Raw genomic sequence first — 19,619 nt, forward strand, 5'->3', positions numbered from 1 at the left:
GCCAAAGAATCCTCCATTTGCAGCAATTACAGCCTTGCAGACCTTTGGCATTCTTGTCAATTTGTAATCTGAAGAGATTTCACCCCATGATCCTGAAGCACCTCCCACAAGTTGGATTTGCTTGATGGGCACTTCTTACGTACCATAAGGCCAAGCTGCTCCCACAACAGCTCAATAGGGTTGAGATCCGTTGACTGTGCTGGCCACTCCATTATAGACAGAATAACAGCTGACTGCTTGCCTAAATAGTTCTTGCATAGTTTGGAGCTGTGCTTTGGGTTTGTCCTGTTGTAGTAGGAAATTGGCTCCAATTAAGCGCCGTTTACAGGGTATGGCATAGAGTTGCAAAATGGAGTGATAGCCTTCCTTCTTCAAGATCCCTTTTACCCTGCACAAATATCCCACTTTACCACCACCAAAGCACCCCCAGACCATCACATTGCCTCCACCATGCTTGACAGATGGCGTCAAGCACTCCTCCAGTATCTTTTATTTTTTTCTGCGTCTCACGAAAGTTCTTCTTTGTGATCAGAACACCTCAAACTTAGATTTGTCTGTCAATAACATTTTTGTTCCAATCTTCCTCTGTCCAGTGTCTGTGTTCTTTTGCCCAGTCTGAGATATGGCTTTTTCTCGACTCCCGGAGTCGCCTCTTCACTGTTGACATTGAGACTGGTGTTTTACAGGTACTATTTAATGAAGCTGCCATTTGAAGACTTGTAAGGCATCTGTTTCTCAAACCAGACACTCTAATGTACTTGTCCTCTTGCTCAGTTGTGTACCAGGGCCTCCCACTCCTCTTCTATTCTGGTTAGAGCCAGTTTGCGCTGTTCTGTGAAGGGAGTAGTAACACGGCGTTGTACCAGATCTTCAGTTTCTTGGCAATTTCTTGCATTGAATAGAATTCATTTCTCAGAACAAGAATAGACTAAAGAAAGATCATTGTTTCTGGACGTTTTGAGCCTGTAATCGAACCCACAAATGCTGATTCTCCAGATACTCAACTAGTCTAAAGAAGGCCAGTTTTATTGCTTCTTTTTCAGCTGTGCTAACATAATTACAAAAGCGTTTTCTAATAATCAATTAGCCTTTTAAAATGATAAACTTGGATTAGCTAACACAACATGCCATTGGAACACAGGAGTAATGGTTTCTGATAATGGGCCTCTGTATGTCTATGTAGATATTCCATTCAAAAAATTATCGTTTCCAGCGACATTTGCAACATTAACAATGTCTACACTGTATTTCTGATCAATTTGATGTTATTATAACGGACAGAAAATGTGCTTTTCTTTCAAAAACAAGGACAGTTCTAAGTGACCCCAAACTTTTGAACAGTAGTGTGTGTATGTGTATGTATATATAATAGAATACAAAAGGTGCAATTTCGAAATGTGGTTGTGCATTAACAGTCACTCAATTAGCCCATGTCAGCAAAAAATTTTAGATCGATTTTTTAGATAGATTTTTAGAATGAGTCTACCGGCCAGCTATCTAAACTTGTAGTAAGCATGGTCAAATTACCGACCGGGGTGGGGCCCATTTGATCATCAGTTATCATCCAAAAAACTGCAAACATTTGCCTCCACCCTAAGGCAAAATGTGTAGAATTGTAGGAAATTAGATCTGGGTACACAGACCCACGAGCCACTCAGCCCCTCATGATGAGTTCTGTTTTTTTTTGGAACCCACCCCCATCAAAGCTGCCCATCCCTGATATAATCTATCTATAACGACGCTTTAGTCCTCAAGAATCAAGCTTTAAAATGCCGGGGAAAGACGTGACTCTGATGAATATTGGACATCTTTGGATTGTCTTGAAGACATAGGAGATTCAAAAAAATGACTTTGCTTGGGAAGCAATGTGTGATTCTGTCACAGTCAATTGATTCTAGCATTCCACATTAAAACAGGCTATTGTGTTCCAGTCGAATTGGACCGATTTACAAGTTCTCTCTGAAAAATGTAGTTCATTTAATCTGATTGTCATACATTTCCATGACTGTCCACACAGGGCATCTGAACACACAAAATACATTTTGATGATTTTCATGACATTTTGAATGTTTTATTTAATTTTTGTACACCTGTGGTGTTCCTGGTCAAAAATGACAGGTCATTAGAAATGAATGGGTGAGACTACAATTTGTGTATAAAATTGAGTTCAGGCACATTCCCATTCATCAAATGGACACATTTCCTCCCCCAGACCTCACATGCATGTGTGTTTGAGCACACACACACTCACCTCACTCCCCTTCTTGGCTTCCATGGCAACCCCCACGGGAACCTTTCCCCAATAGAATCTTTCCCCCATGGGAACTATACCTGATGGCATTCTCACAAACATTGGCAATATTTTTTCAATAATATATAGAACTTTTCTCGCAGCTCTGGTATATAAAGCTTTTTTGAGGCCTTGCTCACAATTCATTCTGTGGCAGCACAATGACCAAACAATATACTGTATGTGAGGCTCTTGATCATATCTTTGATCATGACACTGGTGAGGAAGAGAGAGGCCAGCAAAATGACAGTGAAGATGCATTAGAGGAGGAAGTGTCAGAAGTTGAAGACAACACAGAATATGATCCAGACCAAGAGACAACTGATGTGGAACAATCCAGTGATGAGGAATAGGGCCCTGCTGAGTTTGTTGTTACATTCCGGTCAAAGAATGGAAATTTGTCCTGGTCTTCATTCCCACGTGAGAGGAGAGCTGTCGGCTGAAAATGTTATCAGGATGACCCCAGTGCCAACGAGATACGCCATATCCCGGGTTGATGACATAAAATCCTGCCACTATTTAAAGATTTGAAATGGTTTCAAAACAAATGTCCTTGTTAAACTTTGACACAAAGTAGTCTATGATAAATAGCACAATATGTTTCATCTGAGTATTTGTTATAGTCAAAATAATCCATACATTATGCTTTTTTTAACTCAAAAACGAGTTGTATGAGCTCAGGTAATGTACACAAGAACTTCAAATAAAATAAAATGTTATTGGTCATAAACACATGGTTAGCAGATGTTAATGCGAGCATAGCGAAATGCTTGTGCTTCTAGTTCCAACAATGCAGTAATATCTAACAAATAATATAACAATTCACAACAACTACCTAATACACACAAATCTAAAGGGGTGAATGAGAATATGTACATATAAATATATGGATGAGCGATGGCCGAGCGGCATAGGCAAGGTGAAATAGATGGTATAAATACAGTATATACTGTACATGTGATATGAGTAATGTAAGATATGCAAACATTATTAAAGTGACATTATTTAAAGTGGCATTGTTTAAAGTGACTAGTGATCCATTTATCAAATTTTCCAGTGATTGGTTCTCAATACAGTAAATACATGTGATATGAGTAATGTAAGAAATGTAGACCTTATTAAAGTGCCATTATTTAGAGTGGCATTGTTTAAAGTGACTAGTGATCCATTCAATAAAGTGTCCAGTGATTGGGTCTCAATGTGGGCAGCAGCCTCACTGAGTTAGTGATTGCTGTTTAGCAGACTAATGGCCTTGAGATAGAAGCTGTTTCTCAATCTCTCGGTCCCAGCTTTGATGCACCTGTACTGACCTCGCCTTCTGGATGATGGCAGTGGCTCTGTGATTGTTGTCCTTGATGATCTTTTTGGCCTTCCTGTGACATCGGGTGCTGCGGGTGTCATGGAGGGCAGGTAGTTTGCCTCTGGTGATGCATGGTGCAGACCACACCACCCTCTGGAGAGCCTTGCAGTTGAGGGCGGTGCAGTTGCCGTACCAGGCTGTGATACAGCCCAACAGGATTCTCTCAATTGTGCATCTGTAAAAGTTTGTCAGGGTTATCGGTGACAAGCCAAATTTCTTCAGACTCCTGAGGTTGAAGAGGCGCTGTTGCGCCTTCTTCACCACACTGTGTGGGTGGACCATTTCAGTTTGTCTGATGTGTACACCCAGGAACTTAAAACTTTCCACCTTCTCCACTGCTGACCCTTCGATATGGATGGGGGGTGCTCCCTCTGCTGTTTCCTGAAGTCCACGATCATCTCCTTTGTTTTGTTGACGTTGAGTGAGAGGTTGTTTTCCTGACACCACACTCCGAGTGCCCTCACCTCCTCCCTGTAGGCTGTCTCGTCGTTGTTCGTGATCAAGCCCACTACTGTTGTGTCGTCTGCAAACTTGATGATTGAGTTGGAGGTGTTCATGGCCACGCAGTATTGGATGAAAAGGGAGTACAGGAGATGTTGTTACCTACCATCACCACCTGGGGGTGGCCCGTCAGAAAGTCCAGGACCCAGTTGCACAGGGAGGGGTTGAGACCCAGGGCTTGAGGCTTGATGATGAGCTTGAAGGGTACTATGGTGTTGAATGCTGAGCTGTAGTCAATGAACAGCATTCTTACATAGGTATTCTTTTTGTCCAGATGGGATAGGGCAGTGTGTAGTGCGATGGCGATTGCGTCATCTGTGGAACTGTTGGGGCAGTATGCAAACTGAAGTGGGTCTAGGGTGGCCGGTAAGGTGGCGGTGATATGATCCTTGACTAGCCTCTCAAAGCTCTTCATGATGACAGAAGTGAGTGCTACGGGTGGTAGTCATTTCGTTGAGTTATCTTTGCCTTCTTGGGTACAGGAACAATGGTAGCCATCTTGAAGCATATGGGGACAACAGATCGGGAGCGGGATAGGGAGGTAGTGATTGAATATGTCCAAAAACACACCAGCCAGCTGCTCTGCGCATGCTCTGCGGCTAGGGATGCCGTCTGGGCCAGTAGCTTTGCGAGGGTTTAAATGTTTTACTCACGTCAGCCACTGAAAAGGAGAGGGGGGAGGGCGCAGTCTTTGTTAGTGAGCCACGACGGTGGCACTGTGCTATCCTCGAAGCGGGCAAAGAAGGTGTTTAGTTTGTCTGGAAGCATGACGTCGGTATCCGAGACGTGGCTGTTCTTTTTTGTAATCCGTGATTTCCTGTAGACCCTGTCACATACGTCTTGTGTCTGAGCCATTGAATTGCGACTCCACCTTGTCCCTGTACCGGCATTTCACTTGTTTGATTGCTTTGCGGAGGAAATAACTGCACTGTGTATATTCAGCCATATCACCAGACCTCTTTCCATGGTTAAATGCGATGGATCACCCTTTCAGTTTTTCCTCGAATGCCGCCATCCATCCACGGTTTTCGGTTAGGGTAGATTTTAATAGTCACAGTGGGTACGACCTTGCCAATGCACTAATTTATAAATGCATTCAGAGTCAGCGTGTAGATCAATGTCGTTCTCTGAGGCTGACTGGAACATATTCCAGTCCGCGTGATCAAAACAATCTTGGAGCATGGCTTCCGATTGGTCCTCGTCACTGGTACATCCTGTTCGAGTTTCTGCCTATAAGCCGGGACGAGCAAGATGGTGTCGTGGTCAGATTTGCTGAAGGGAGGGCGGGGGAGGGCTTTGTATGCATCGCGGAAGTTAGAGTAGCAGTGGTCGAGAGTGCAATCAATATGCTGATAAAATTGAGGTAACATTGATCTCAAATTTGCTTTGTTAAAATCCCCTGCTACAATAAATGCAGCCTCCGGGTGTATAGTTTCCAGTTGACATAGAGTGCAGTGAAGTTCTTTGAGGGCCGTCTTGGTGTTCGCATGAGGGGGGATGTACACAGCTGTGACTATAACTGACGAGAATTCTCTTGGTAGGTAGAATGGCCGGCATTTGATTGTAAGGAATTGTAGGTCGGGTGAGCAGAAGGACTTGAGCTCATGTGTGTTGTTATGATCACACCATGAGTTGTCATAAAGCATACACACCCTCCCTTCTTCTTCCCAGAGAGGTGTTTATTTCTGTTGGCGCGATGCATGGAGAAGCCCGGTGGCTGGACCGATTCCGATAACATATCCCGAGAGAGCCATGTTTCTGTGAAACAGAGAATGTTATAATCTCTGATGTCTTTCTGGAAGGCAACCCTTGCTCGAATTTCGTCTACCTTGTTATCGAGAGACTGGACATTGGCAAGTAGTACACTTGGGAGCGGTGAGCGATGTGCCCGTTTACGAAGCCTGACCAGAACACCGCTCAGTCTGCCCCTTCTGCGTTGCCGTTGTTTTCGGTCAGATGCTGGGATTAGATCCATTGTCCTGGGTCCGAAGAGAGGATCTGCTTCATGAAAGTCGAATTCCTGGTCGTAATGTTGGTAAGTTGACGTTGCTTTTATATCCAATAGTTCTTCCCGGCTGTATGTAATAAGACTTAAGATTTCCTGGGGTAGCAATGTAATAAATAATACATAAAAAAAACGAAATACTGCATAGTTTCCTAAGAACGTGAAGCGAGGCGACCATCTCTGTCAGCACCATTTCAAAAACTTAAGTTGAAAAAAGATCGAACACAACATTAGGTGATAATATATGTATTATTATGGATTTATAATCAGCTATAATGGGGCGGTCATTTTGGACCGGGAACACAGAATGAATTAACATAAAACAAACACAACAGTCGGGTTAAACAACATACTAACTCTAAATCAGTCATGAGCAAGCCAGGTAGCCTAAAAAGGAATGAAAATGTATTATTTAGGCTACATTATCATCATTTCAAGGCTATAGCCTGCCATTTAAGAAATCAAATTGTGAAGCATTTGTGACACGCTACAGGCTAGCAGGAGCGTTGAGCATTTCAACAACATGCCTATACATTTTGTATTTAGGCTGTATAAAATGACATTAAAAAAAGAATGACTTGGAATTAAATAATAATGAAACGAAAAATGCCTTATTAGGCTATACAGTCATTCTACAGTGTCTGGCCAGTCTTTGGTTTGAGGCTCATGTGGTGAGCTATGCATGCCTAGTTTGTTAATTTAGCCTAGCAGATGTTCTTATATTCCCATGCCCTAATCACAGTCAACAGAAATCCATTTCGTACCACAATATCATGAATAAAATATAATACATTTGTAAATCATAGTTTCCCAAATGAAAAAGGTATTTAGGACTACCTGATGATATGCGGCTGCTGTGTTAATTAAACAACAAATGTATTTTTCTCGAATTCATTTGACGATCAGATACTTCAGGTGTAATGTGTCCTGTTGCGCTACATTTTTTACAGTTGATAGACAACTCTTGCACTGTTCCAAACTTAGACTATCCTCTTTTTTAACAATAGCCTGTATGCAAATCAACACGTCTCCGGTGCTTAAGCATGCACTCATTCATTTTCAAGCTCTACTGTGGTATTAAAAAAATACTCTGCTTATTTTTCAGTCATGTAAAAATTACGTAGAATGGCATGAAATGGTTTATAAAAAGCAAATGTTTTCTCGGGCCGCAAATAAGACGACTGATTCACGCAGTGCTTTGATTTTAATCTTTTCACAACCTTGCGGCTAATTTGTCATTTAATGCTCACAAAACGAAGAACAGTTTCTAAAACAGCATATCTAAAACTCTGGTCTGTCCTAGGAGGGAGTGTAAACGATAGGCATATTCTCTGTTTTCCATTTTATGCTTTAATTATTATTTTAGGTATAGGGGAGGGCCACATGTTTTTTTTTTTCGAGCATGCAGTCAAGGTCGGGTAAAAATATACATTTTAATTTCAGAGAGGTCAGATTTTCTCCAGGTATCCCTCATTATAAATAGCATACAGTCCCTTACAACCAGGGCTCTGGGACAACCCAGAAGGGGTGGGAGAGTATTGATTAATATAATGGTGTGTGTATAGGGTAAACACAGCTACTTTTTTATGGACCATAAATCCCTCTCTGCACAGCAGCCCAATGCGAAGCACATCTCCAATGGACAGTCCACCACCCCCATGCCAGGTACAAACACCCCCCCGTCTCCCCCTCTCCATTAAGTTCCATTGTTATCACTGAGGTAAATCTGTACCAACAACTCCACCCCCACCCCCCCATCCAATCAAAGACAGTGCCAGAACAAGGGACAATGGTAACTAAAGCCAGTTGGATGGGGGCCCAGAGCAGTGCCAGCTTTCCACCGTTCCACCTGCCACCCCCTTCACTCCCAACACCAAACCCACCACCACCCTCTTTTGTCCACATACGGTGGCAGAGAAGAACCAGTACCCACGGCCTTGGCGTCTTTTCACTGCAGGACACAAAGGTGGCTCACAGCAGGAGAAAGACACTCTCTCTGCATCTGCGGAGAGACAAAAACGGTTTCTTTGTATTGATGCCATTGTTTTTTATGTGGAGAGAGAGGTGAGAGAGAAAGATAGAGATGAGAGAGAGAGAGAGAGGGACGAGAGTCAGGGAGAGGAGGATGGCATCAAAGATTGAAATCTTTATGCCCTAGCGGGTTCCTGAATAAGTAAGATGGGCCAGGCGGGCATGGAGAACGAGCTCTGTAAACATCCCAGCTGCCACACTTTTCCCCACACGAAACACTGCGACACACTGCCAAACCATCACTTTTTCTCTTCCAAATGCACCTCACCAGGCACTGCACACCCTAAACACTCCCTGCAATGTCAACCTAGAAAAAACGCACACATAAAAACAGTCAAATGAAGTGTCATAGCCTATTCTAGGTCAGCACTTACATGAAAATGGACAATTATCACAAATGCAGACTAATTATAATCCTTTTTCACAAAACAATTGCTTTGCGTTTTGTTTCTTCGTATCCTCTTTAATATAAAGTGCCTGAATAGTAGCTCAAAGAACAGGGTCAGGGAAATAACAGCTTAAAAGCTGACTGAGTATGACAGGGAGGAGGAGTGGAGAAGATTAATAGCTTTCAACAACGGAACTGTGCAGCAGTATATTTGTATGTGCATAATTCTATACGACAGGTCAATTGGTAGCTTAGGGGCTTCGTGGCTTCGTTTTCATTATTGGTACTTGAAAGGGGCTTTTAATTCCACCCGTCTCTCCAACCGCTGCAAAATGGGTCTCTAAAACACAGATCACAAGGTTAGATATCTACTGCGGGTCACAACGACTTAGGCTGCTGTAATTGACATTGATTTTACAACTAAGGATGCAATTAATATCGAGGCTGTGTTTAGCCCTGTGGATAGTGCCACCTCAAATTCCATATGAAGAGAGTCAAGGGAAAGAGTTGCCATTGTTTATGGACTCCATATGATTAGCTTTGGCCGTTTTGACCCTGGTTCTGTTGTTTTTACGGCGTAACAAAATTAGAACAGAAGATTCTGTTCGTAGCTGTGTATAAAACTCTCTTGACAGAGCTATTGTCTTCCCACAAAACACCAAAATGAGTTTCTGTTGCCAAAAGCGTTAGGAAGTTTTGTTTGATGATCCCTTGTATTACTTTGAAACATTGAGACGTTCTATAAATGTTTAAGGGCAAAGTTGAAACATAAAACATTGAGTATAGGAAGTCTCTATTACTGCTTTACAACAGGTTTTGTCAAAGGTGTTCAAATGTAGCCAGGTGCAGCTTTGTGGGGAAGAGAGGAAAGTTTCGTGCCACGTCGTCGACAGGGTTCGAGGAGACTAGGATACCCTGTTTTCAAGGTGCTTGCGGACATGGCTAAATATAAAACTGGCCCAGACATTATGGGCGAGGACCACACACCATGCAAAGTTAATGTAGACAAATGAGGGAGAGGTGCAGGGGAACATCGTTTGGGGACACCTCTGGCTAGTTTCTGGGACAGTTTGACACTAAAACGGAAATTAAGTGTGCTCTGTCGGATCGCCTTCACTTCCCCTGGAACAGAACCAATCACGAAATCTCAATTCGGGTTCAAGACTCTTTTTTCCATTTCTTTTTACATCATCCCTCCCTTTCTGGTGTTATTGGGGAGCAAGATTATTTCCCTGCAGTCATAAAAGGCTCCTCTTCGGAAGTCTTTCCAGAGGTGGGGAACCTGGCGATACGCCAAGGGACACTTAGCAATGGTCTGCTTTATATAACATTTCACTTCAATCATCTCAATTTGACATTCTTAGCAAATATCAGCTACAGTGTCTAAAACACCTTCAGCCAACATACCCTCAACCGACAGTAGTTATTAGTCAATATAGTTGTTACTCTAAGTATAGGGGCGTTATTGCTGTATGCCTATTATATATGAGGGGACTGTCGGGGAACCAAATATATGCCATAAGTGTCACGTTCGTCGTAGTGAGGAGACCAAAGCGCAGCGTGATGTGAATACATCTTCTTTAATGAAACAAAGAACACTTAACAAACGAATACAAAACAACAAAACGAACGTGAAGCTAAGTATAACGATGGCAGACCACCCACAAACCAAACTGGAAAATGGCAACCTAAATAGGATCCCCAATCAGAGATAACGATAAACAGCTGCCTCTGATTGGGAACCAATCCAGGCCACAATAGACCTACATAATGCCTAGACTACACACACACACACCTACACATACCCAAAACCCTATACCCAAAACCCTACCACAAGTTAAAAACACACATACCACACACGTCACACCCTGACCTAACCAAAATAATAAAGAAAACAAAGATAACTAAGGTCAGGGCGTGACAATAAGTGTATATAGCATACTGTCATGTCCATACTGGATGATGCTGCATGGCACATGAAATAAATAACTAGACACATATCAACACAATATAATTTCCTCAATTCCACAATCTAATTGGCAAGGAAATACCAGTGTTTATATGAATTTGAAAATGGAAATGTGTAACACGAGACAGGCCATTGTCTCTGGACAAAATCGCAACGGCAGAACAAAAAGAAGAAACCCTTATTTGAGACGGGTGGAACAATACGCACAGAGCTTACATTTTAGTTCCTTTTCAAACACAGCTTGACTATTGTCGGTTTATAATAAAAGCCTGGTGTTTTATCACAGCACACAACCATTATTCCTGAGTACTTTGCACCGTCTTCTGAAAGCCGATTAGAGGAGCCGAGAAGGGGGCCAATTCCATCGTTGCAAAGGCAGGATATTTACATTTCAGGGCCATGTGCGGCGCATTTTAATTTGGCTGCTGTGTTTGAATATCCCGGCTTCCTAAGTAATTCTCAGTGATTCGCACATGAGTGGCTAATGGGTTCGTTAGCATAATTAGCATCTTCAGGGAGTATATCCTCATTACCTGATCTGGTCAACTCTGACAGGTGCATCGAGACTCATCTCATCACTAATCTCTCTCTCTCTCTCTCTCTCTGTCTCTGTCTCTGTCAGGCTCAGTGAAATCGCAATCAAAGAAATTCAAGTTGGAGGGAAACAAAGCACTAGCTCCAAAGACACCCAGTTCAGATTGCATATGAGAATAATCCTAATGAGATCAGTGCCCTTGACAAAAATATATGGTTCAACATTAAATGTCAAAATTATTCCTGTATTGCCTCTTCGTTGGAAGACAACCAAGAACACCATTAGGCCACTTCAAACAAACCATTAGGCACGGGTTTCATTGCACAATTGCAGATAAAGATCAAAGACAATGCCTTCTGAAAAATAATTCAGGTTTTCATTTGTTTTGCCATATTAAATGCATCCGAGAATGTCACATTGTCAACCATTTACTCTGTCCTTGAAGCTATTAAAAATACTGCATTCATGAACAACAGATATTTTCTCAAAGTTTTCTGCGTATTTCACAAATTTATTGATGAATTAAATGTTACTGATTCTTTCACTCAAGTTTTCATTGAACCCTATTCCTAGCACCAGTATGTTGTCCATATTAGGACAGACATGTGTCCATGGAAGTTGTGTGAGAGTGTGAGTCTGTCTTAATATGGACACTGTACTAGTTCTAGAGTTAGGACCAATGTTCCCTCTAAGCTGTGCATGTGCATGGGTGAGCAGCCCCCCCCCCCCCCCCCCCCCCCCCCGGACTGGAGCACAAAATAAATATCAGCCCATGCAGAGAAGCACGAGATTCAACTACGTTCAACTTTGTAGTTTCCCCTTTAGTTAACACTATCAGCTTTTCGCTCTACTGCGGGAATTGTGCTCCATGCGCCAATCAACTCAATATCAAATCAAATCAAATGTATTTGTCACATACACATGGTTAGCAGATGTTAATGCGAGTGTAGCGAAATGCTTGTGCTTCTAGTTCCGACAATGCAGTAATAACCAACAAGTAATCTAACCTAACAATTCCACAACTACTACCTTATACACACAAGTGTAAAGGGATAAAGAATATGTACATAAAGATATATGAATGAGTGATGGTACAGAACGGCATAGGCAAGATGCAGTAGACGGTATAGAGTACAGTCTATACATATGAGATGAGTAATGTAGGGTATATAAACATAAAGTGGCATAGTTTAAAGTGGCTAGTGATACATGTATTACATAAAGATGGCAAGATGCAGTAGATGATATAGAGTACAGTATATACATATACATATGAGATGAGTAATGTAGGGTATGTAAACATTATATTAAATGGCATTGTTTAAAGTGGCTAGTGATACATTTTTACATAATTTCCATCAATTCCCATTATTAAAGTGGCTGGAGTTGAGTCAGTATGTTGGCAGCGGCCACTAAATGTTAGTGGTGGCTGTTTAACAGTCTGATGGCCTTGAGATAGAAGCTGTTTTTTAGTCTCTCTGTCCCTGCTTTGATGCACCTGTACTGACCTCGCCTTCTGGATGATAGCGGGGTGAACAGGCAGTGGCTCGGGTGGTTGTTGTCCTTGATGATCTTTATGGCCTTCCTGTGACATTGGGTGGTGTAGGTGTCCTATCCCAGCCGCGTCCTCAGAGCATGCGCAGACCAGCTGGCTGGTGTGTTTAAGGACATATTCAATCAATCCTTATCCCAGTCTGCTGTTCCCACATGCTTCAAGAGGGCCACCATTGTTCCTGTTCCCAAGAAAGCTAAGGTAACTGAGCTAAACGACTACCGCCCCGTAGCACTCACTTCCGTCATCATAAAGTGCTTTGAGAGACTAGTCAAGGACCATATCACCTCCACCCTACCTGACACCCTAGACCCACTCCAATTTGCTTACCGACCCAATAGGTCCACAGACGACGCAATCGCAACCACACTGCACACTGCCCTAACCCATCTGGACAAGAGGAATACCTATGTGAGAATGCTGTTCATCGACTACAGCTCAGCATTTAACACCATAGTACCCTCCAAACTCGTCATCAAGCTCGAGACCCTGGGTCTCGACCCCGCCCCGTGCAACTGGGTCCTGGACTTCCTGACGGGCCGCCCCCAGGTGGTGAGGGTAGGTAACAACATCTCCACCCCGCTGATCCTCAACCTTCTGGTCACTGACCCAATGATCTAACCTCGAGGCTACCTGCTGCCCATACAGCAATATGTCCTGGATTGGAATCGCTGCTGATGATGAGGAAGCATACAGTATAAACATGCAATGGTGCTGTTTACGTACAGATCCCCATGTTCCAAGTCCCAGACATGTATTACCACTTTAATACCACTGTCAACAACGCAATCATGAGCCATGCATAAACAGAGTGAAACAGAAAACATCTCACTTTCATTTCATTTCTGAGTTTGCAGTAATGCACAGTGTACATTTTAGGACATCCTCAGCATCAATTGACTCAAGGAGGATTGAGTTGAGTACACCATACCTAATGTAAAACTTTGGGGTCCTCTATGTGAATTGCTCTTCGATTCAGTTTCTTCTCACCGAACAGAACTGCAATGCTGCACCCAGCTGTACATGTTCCTTGACTCCTCTCCCACTTATAAATGCCACGAATCTCCCAACCGTTGGCCTTCGTCGCCTGAAACCGAACCGAAAATGAATTGCTATTTGATAAAAGAAGATAACAGAAGAAGATTTTGAGGGGAAAGTTGATTAGAAGGACGTATGGCTTCGCAGGTGTATCTGTGTAGCCTAAAAGGTGCATGGATATCTAAACATCATCTGCTCTCTCGTCTTCAATGACTTCACGCCATATGGTTTTATCTCTCTGACTGTCTTGAACAACTGCTTGTTTTATAAAAAAAATATATAAAAAAAAGAGGAGAGAAAATAAAAAGAATGTCAGTTCCTCCACACTCGTTGCACAGCGAAATAACAACACGGGGAGAATGAGAGATGAGTTGCACCTTGTGGATCTCTTTCATATCACAGTCTTGGGTGATGTGTTTCATGTAGGTGTTGTTGTGCTACAGTGGAGAGAGAGACTGTAGTACAATGATTTACCTGTCTGATATAATAATTCCATTACAGCAGGCACTAGCCTACCTGTCACGACAGACCACTTAAAAGCTTATGGGGGGAAAGACATACATATGTATATATATAAATAAGAGGAGGCGCATTGACATGCAATTGTCTTTGTGAAAACGTTACCCATTCAGAATTCATTGCCTAGCTTTTATGAATAACTTGAATTTCCGCCACCTCCATTATTTAACGACTATTCTGTGTTAGTAATAGTGGGTTGGCACAGTACCTTTTCTGTACCTTTTGAGTTATGAGTGAAGAAATACAGTAGTAGTAATATAGTGCTGCTGCCCATTGCTGTGTTTATTTTATCCATCTGTGTTGTATTCCTTGACCAATAAAGGGGGGTTTGGCATACCATTACTTCAGCAGTCCTATCAAACATATGTCTAAAGTTATTTCACACGGGTTTGAAACTGCAACAACAACAAATCATATCTAGTTCTAACACTGTGTATGTACATATGCTCTGCCTTCTTAACAACACTGTCAACAAGGCAGGTCCTACAGGCCCTAGTTTTGTCAAACTTGACTACTGTTCAGTCGTGTGGTCAGGTGCCACAAAAAAAACTGCAATTGGCTCAGAACAGGGCAGCACGGCTGGCCCTTGGATGTACACAGAGAGCTAATATTGCGTGTCAATCTCTCCTGGCTCAAAGCGGAGGAGAGAATGACTTCATCACTACTTGTATTTATGAGAGGTATTGCCATGTTGAATGCACCGAGCTGTCTGTCTAAACTACTGGCACACAGCTCGGACACCCATGCATACCCCACAAGACATGCCACAAGAGCTCTTTTCACAGTCCCCAAGTCCAGAACAGACTATAGGAGGCGCACAGTACTACATAGAGCCATGACTACATGGAACTCTATTCCACATCAAGTAACTAATGCAAGCAGTAAAATTAGACGTAAAAAAACAGATACAAAAAATACCTTATGGAACAGTGGGGATTGTGAAGCAACACAAACATAGTCACAGACACATGCATACACACACACACTCACATACACGTGGATTTAGTACTGTAAATATGTGGTAGTGGTGGAGTAGGGGCCTGAGGGCACACAGTGTGTTGTGAAATCTGTGAATGTATCGTAATGTTTTAAAAATGGTATAAACTGCCTTAATTTTGCTGGAATGCAGGAAGAGTAGATGCTGCCTTGGCAGCAGCTAATGGGGAACCATTGTAAATACAATTACAAAACACAAATACTGTCATCAAACCCCTCCTATGCTACAAATGCTCTAGCATATATGTTCTGAGCACTGCATGTTAGCCTTATCTATACAGTCTGCCTGTCTATGGCACTTTTCCTCCGACACCTGAGGGCCATAAAAACTGAGACTGAGCTCAAATCCACACAGCACGCTGAACCTCACCTTCTTGTGAAGTCAAGTCACTAATGTATTTATCGGCTTTCACTAATACTATTGATAAAAAGATGAAAAAGTGAACAAAATCCCCTCCGCTTATGTGACTTTTGGCTGTTTAGCATTTGTGCGAATACATGGCATCAGTGGCAATAGAGGAGCAGATTATTTATTTTGAATGAGAGGCAATAAAATATAGCCCAGCTCCACGGGGAAAGTGGGAAATGTGTTCCTGGTAGCAAAACAAGAGGCAGAGTGTTGCTTTTGAGAAATCAGAGGGGGAGAGGAGAGCAACCTTAGCGCTGAATTGAATAATAACAGCAGAAACGACGAGGCCCAAAACTCCAAAGCTTCAGCGCTGGCTGACAAGTTCATTACCACAGGAACCTGTGTTGCTCGTGGTTCTTTTTTACGAAGGGGTTTTACTATTACAGTTTTGTACAATAACTGCACAGTCTGCAACTCTCTGCCCACCACCCCACTACTGTGAGTGTATGTCAAATAGACCCCAGAAATTGAAATCACTTTTTCACACTCTCACAAAGGCTTTGCAGAAGTTGACATACATCAAGCAAACAATGTTTCATTTACAAGATTTAGCTATGGAGCATACAGAGTGCCCAAAAACATGTTAAATGCATTTTGATGACTGGCTACTACCGTATTGTTCTAGCCAGTATTAAGCCTAAATATTTGATAAGGATATCTCATGAGACCAGTGCACATTTTCCTTCTTTTGTTTCCGATAATGGAATATCTCAGGTCAACACACCAACTAACATTCCAAAGACTATTACTAGCAGTGTGCAGGGTTTTTCCTCACTTCATATCTCATCTGTCCACACATAGACCTCCCGGGGAGGCCCTCCGTTTGGCGAGAGCTCAGCCTGACCGAGGCCTCTGGGAGAAAAAGGCACTGTTGTTTTCCCTGCCGATCTAACCCAATTAAATGAGCGGCGTCTGCCAGGAGGGTCGTCTTTCAAATACGCGTGGCCAACCTCAAGGTTGCTTGAGGGATCAAGAGACCAGGGCGAGAGCACGTCGAGAAAGAGAGACAGCGAGAGAGGGTGAGGAGAGAGTAAGTACCAGGACTCCTTAAGGACTTTAAACTGCACTGGTTTAGTTAGTTTCTCAAATTACACGTTGACAGTCCTTGAAACGCTTTAGTAAGTCTATTGTGGCCAGGGCTTGCCATGGCAATCAAGAGAATAGGACTCCAAAATGTATTTGCATGAAACTATCCCTTATGTCTACTCGACTCCACCGTTAGAGGATCTACAATGTTAGGACAACGACACATCCATTAGGACAATCAAAGATCCATTGGAAATTCTGTCCAAGGCCATACATACACAGACATTGAACATTTTGCGTGTTCAACAGCACATATTGTTGAGATAGACAGCATGGGTCACAATATGACCTGTGCCACATACCAGTGAGTGGAGAGTCAGACCTTGCTTATCCGTCAAGACATGTCGTTGTCCAAAGGACACTGAACTAAATCATATTAGGCGTCTGGTGGAATCACGGGGACTCGTAGCTCACGACTCATTACGTGTGACGCGTGCTGTTTCAGGCGGTGTCATTGCCTGTTAACAGACTTAATTAACAAGCTCAGTGGCTATGCAATCATAACTCGGTCCACTGCATGAAGCGACATTGCTTATTTATTATTTACCTAACCCGTATTCGACTGGGACAGCCATTTCAGTCAACTGAAATGAAGTTGACTGAAATGTAGTAATCATTGGGTGGAAGTTGTCTGCGTGATGACAGCAATAGGTGGTGTGATATTTTTCCTGGGATCAAAGGTTAAGACCACACTAATCAATCCCCAAGACTAATTTGGCATGGGAGCTGCTCAATTATTCATCTTGTAACAAATTAAACCTAATTCAATGTGATAAGGAAGATGAAGTGATTACTTACCAAGTAATTTGGACATATTATTTCTATTTGCAGCAAGCTCATACTGTACAAAATGACATTTCACAGGGTTTATCCACTTTACTGCTACCAAGTTACTGCTATGAAGATAAAGCAGGGGAGTTTAGGATTGTGTTTGCCAACAGATAGATATAGCTGATTTTAGTTTATAGCATGTAAAAAAGAAAATGCTCCTACTTTGCTTTGCTTTGCTTCCTGGCCAAAAGAGATTGAGGTACAGTAGAAGTAATACAATTGTTGTAATGTATTCCCCTTAACATGATACGCAATGAGGTGCTACTAAATTCAAATCTATATGTCTTGATTAATTATCGTAATTGTATCTTGGAAGTATTGATTTCATCACGTCACAACTCTGCCATTTCACGTGTGTTACAAGCAATTAAGCTTGTTCAGCAAGATTAAACCCAAATGTACCCCACCGAACACCTGGTGTGAACTTATGACACCAGGTATTTACAGCCAACTTTCTCTGCCTTTGAGGTTTTTTTCTCATTCAGAGCAAATAAGGACAGGGATACGCTCAAGTCAGCATTTTGTCAACACCTAACAAATAGGCCTACATCTTTAATTAGCCGTGTTGATTATGTATTGTATCAATTGGAGAACTCTATTAATTAGAGGTAACTTTGGCAAATATCAGCTAACCATGCTAATTTCACTGAGCCATTGCATTTGACTATCCAATAAAACACTTTTATTTTTATCGTAAATTGACTGAGAAAGGCTAAAGGTTAGTGTCTCTATTAAAAATGATTGATGAGTAGGATCAATAATGTTATGGGGCCCCAACAAATTAGTTTATCAAATAGACAGAGTAGCCTACTCATCCAGGTAATCACTTACACTATTCCAAGTGAGCATCTATCTAAAATAGTAAAAAAAAAGCTATTATGGTGACATTACATTATGTTTGTGAAGCAATTTCCTTCAGAAGTAGCCTTATTGACCAAATTTCAAAGAATTGACTACTTAAAAGGCCCAGTGCAGTCAACATTCAGTTTTACCTGTGTATCATATTGTACAACAGCTGATGAAACTAACACTGTCAAAGTGTGAAGAAAACTGATCAGCGTTATTTCCTGATTGTTGCAGGTTGAAAATCCAATCTTCACAGGACCTTGTAATCAGCAGGTTTTTTCATGGGTGGAGTTTTGGCTCGTGGTGACATCACCAGGCGGTATACCCCGAGTCGATATTCACGTAACAATGAGGAATTCCCCTCGACCACGCCCACAAAATTGGGGACAACAAACATTCTTTCCCATTGACCCCCATTGTAAAAGAGACAACTTTGTTGTAGATTTTTTGTTATACAGAAATAGCAAAACAGGCTGTTGGCAACCATTGGAAACTATATTACTGAACAGGGAAGGTTTTCCCAACATAAATATCCTAGGATAAGATCAAAACATCAATATGCAACATGAAACATGAGAGCATGTTAGTAGACCCTAATCCCTAAAAGACCAAACTATGATACTGAGAACCCAAAAATGGCCTAGGATCTAATTGACAGAGAATTGACATGCAGTACTAGAGCTTGGCACATCATTTAAATTCAGTTGGTCTACATACATAACGGTAAAAATGATAAGACACTAATATAACTCTGAAGACTGCGGTGAGGACTGATACAAAATATTTTGTGCGGGAGGAACATGCACAACCTGCACCTGCTGTCTACCTGTCAAAAGCCTTCTCTGTATCCCTGCTCCCCTCCTACGTTCTCCCTCTCGTCTCCCCCCGTCAAGCTGATTCACAATCACATACCCCCTATTGCGGTTTGTCAGATGCCAGCCTCAGACATTGCGCACCACTGCGTTAGAGTCTCTGGAGCTAACTGTCACTTATTTTTCTTGTTCTGCTCATGTGAGAGAGAGAGAGAGAGAGAGAGAGAGAGAGAGAGAGAGAGACTGAGAGAAACCGAGAGAGAGAGAGAGAGAGAGAGACCGAGAGAGACCGAGAGAGAGAGAGACCGAGAGAGATACGAGAGAGACCGAGAGACCGAGAGAGACCGAGAGAGAGACAGAGAGAGAGACCGAGAGAGACCGAGAGAGACCGAGAGAGACCGAGAGAGAGACCGAGAGAGAGACCGAGAGAGACCGAGAGAGAGACCGAGAG

The 19,619-nt window shown here is 42.3% G+C and overlaps 1 protein-coding gene across 1 annotated transcript in view; it reads right to left on the minus strand.

Annotated features, from left to right (window-relative positions):
• Positions 1-19,619, minus strand: part of LOC129857724 (glutamate receptor ionotropic, kainate 3-like) — a 112,279-nt gene that overhangs the window by 60,965 nt on the left and 31,695 nt on the right. The window lies entirely within an intron of this gene.

Source organism: Salvelinus fontinalis, chromosome 6 (genome assembly GCF_029448725.1).
Source record: "Salvelinus fontinalis isolate EN_2023a chromosome 6, ASM2944872v1, whole genome shotgun sequence".
NCBI lineage: Eukaryota > Metazoa > Chordata > Actinopteri > Salmoniformes > Salmonidae > Salvelinus > Salvelinus fontinalis.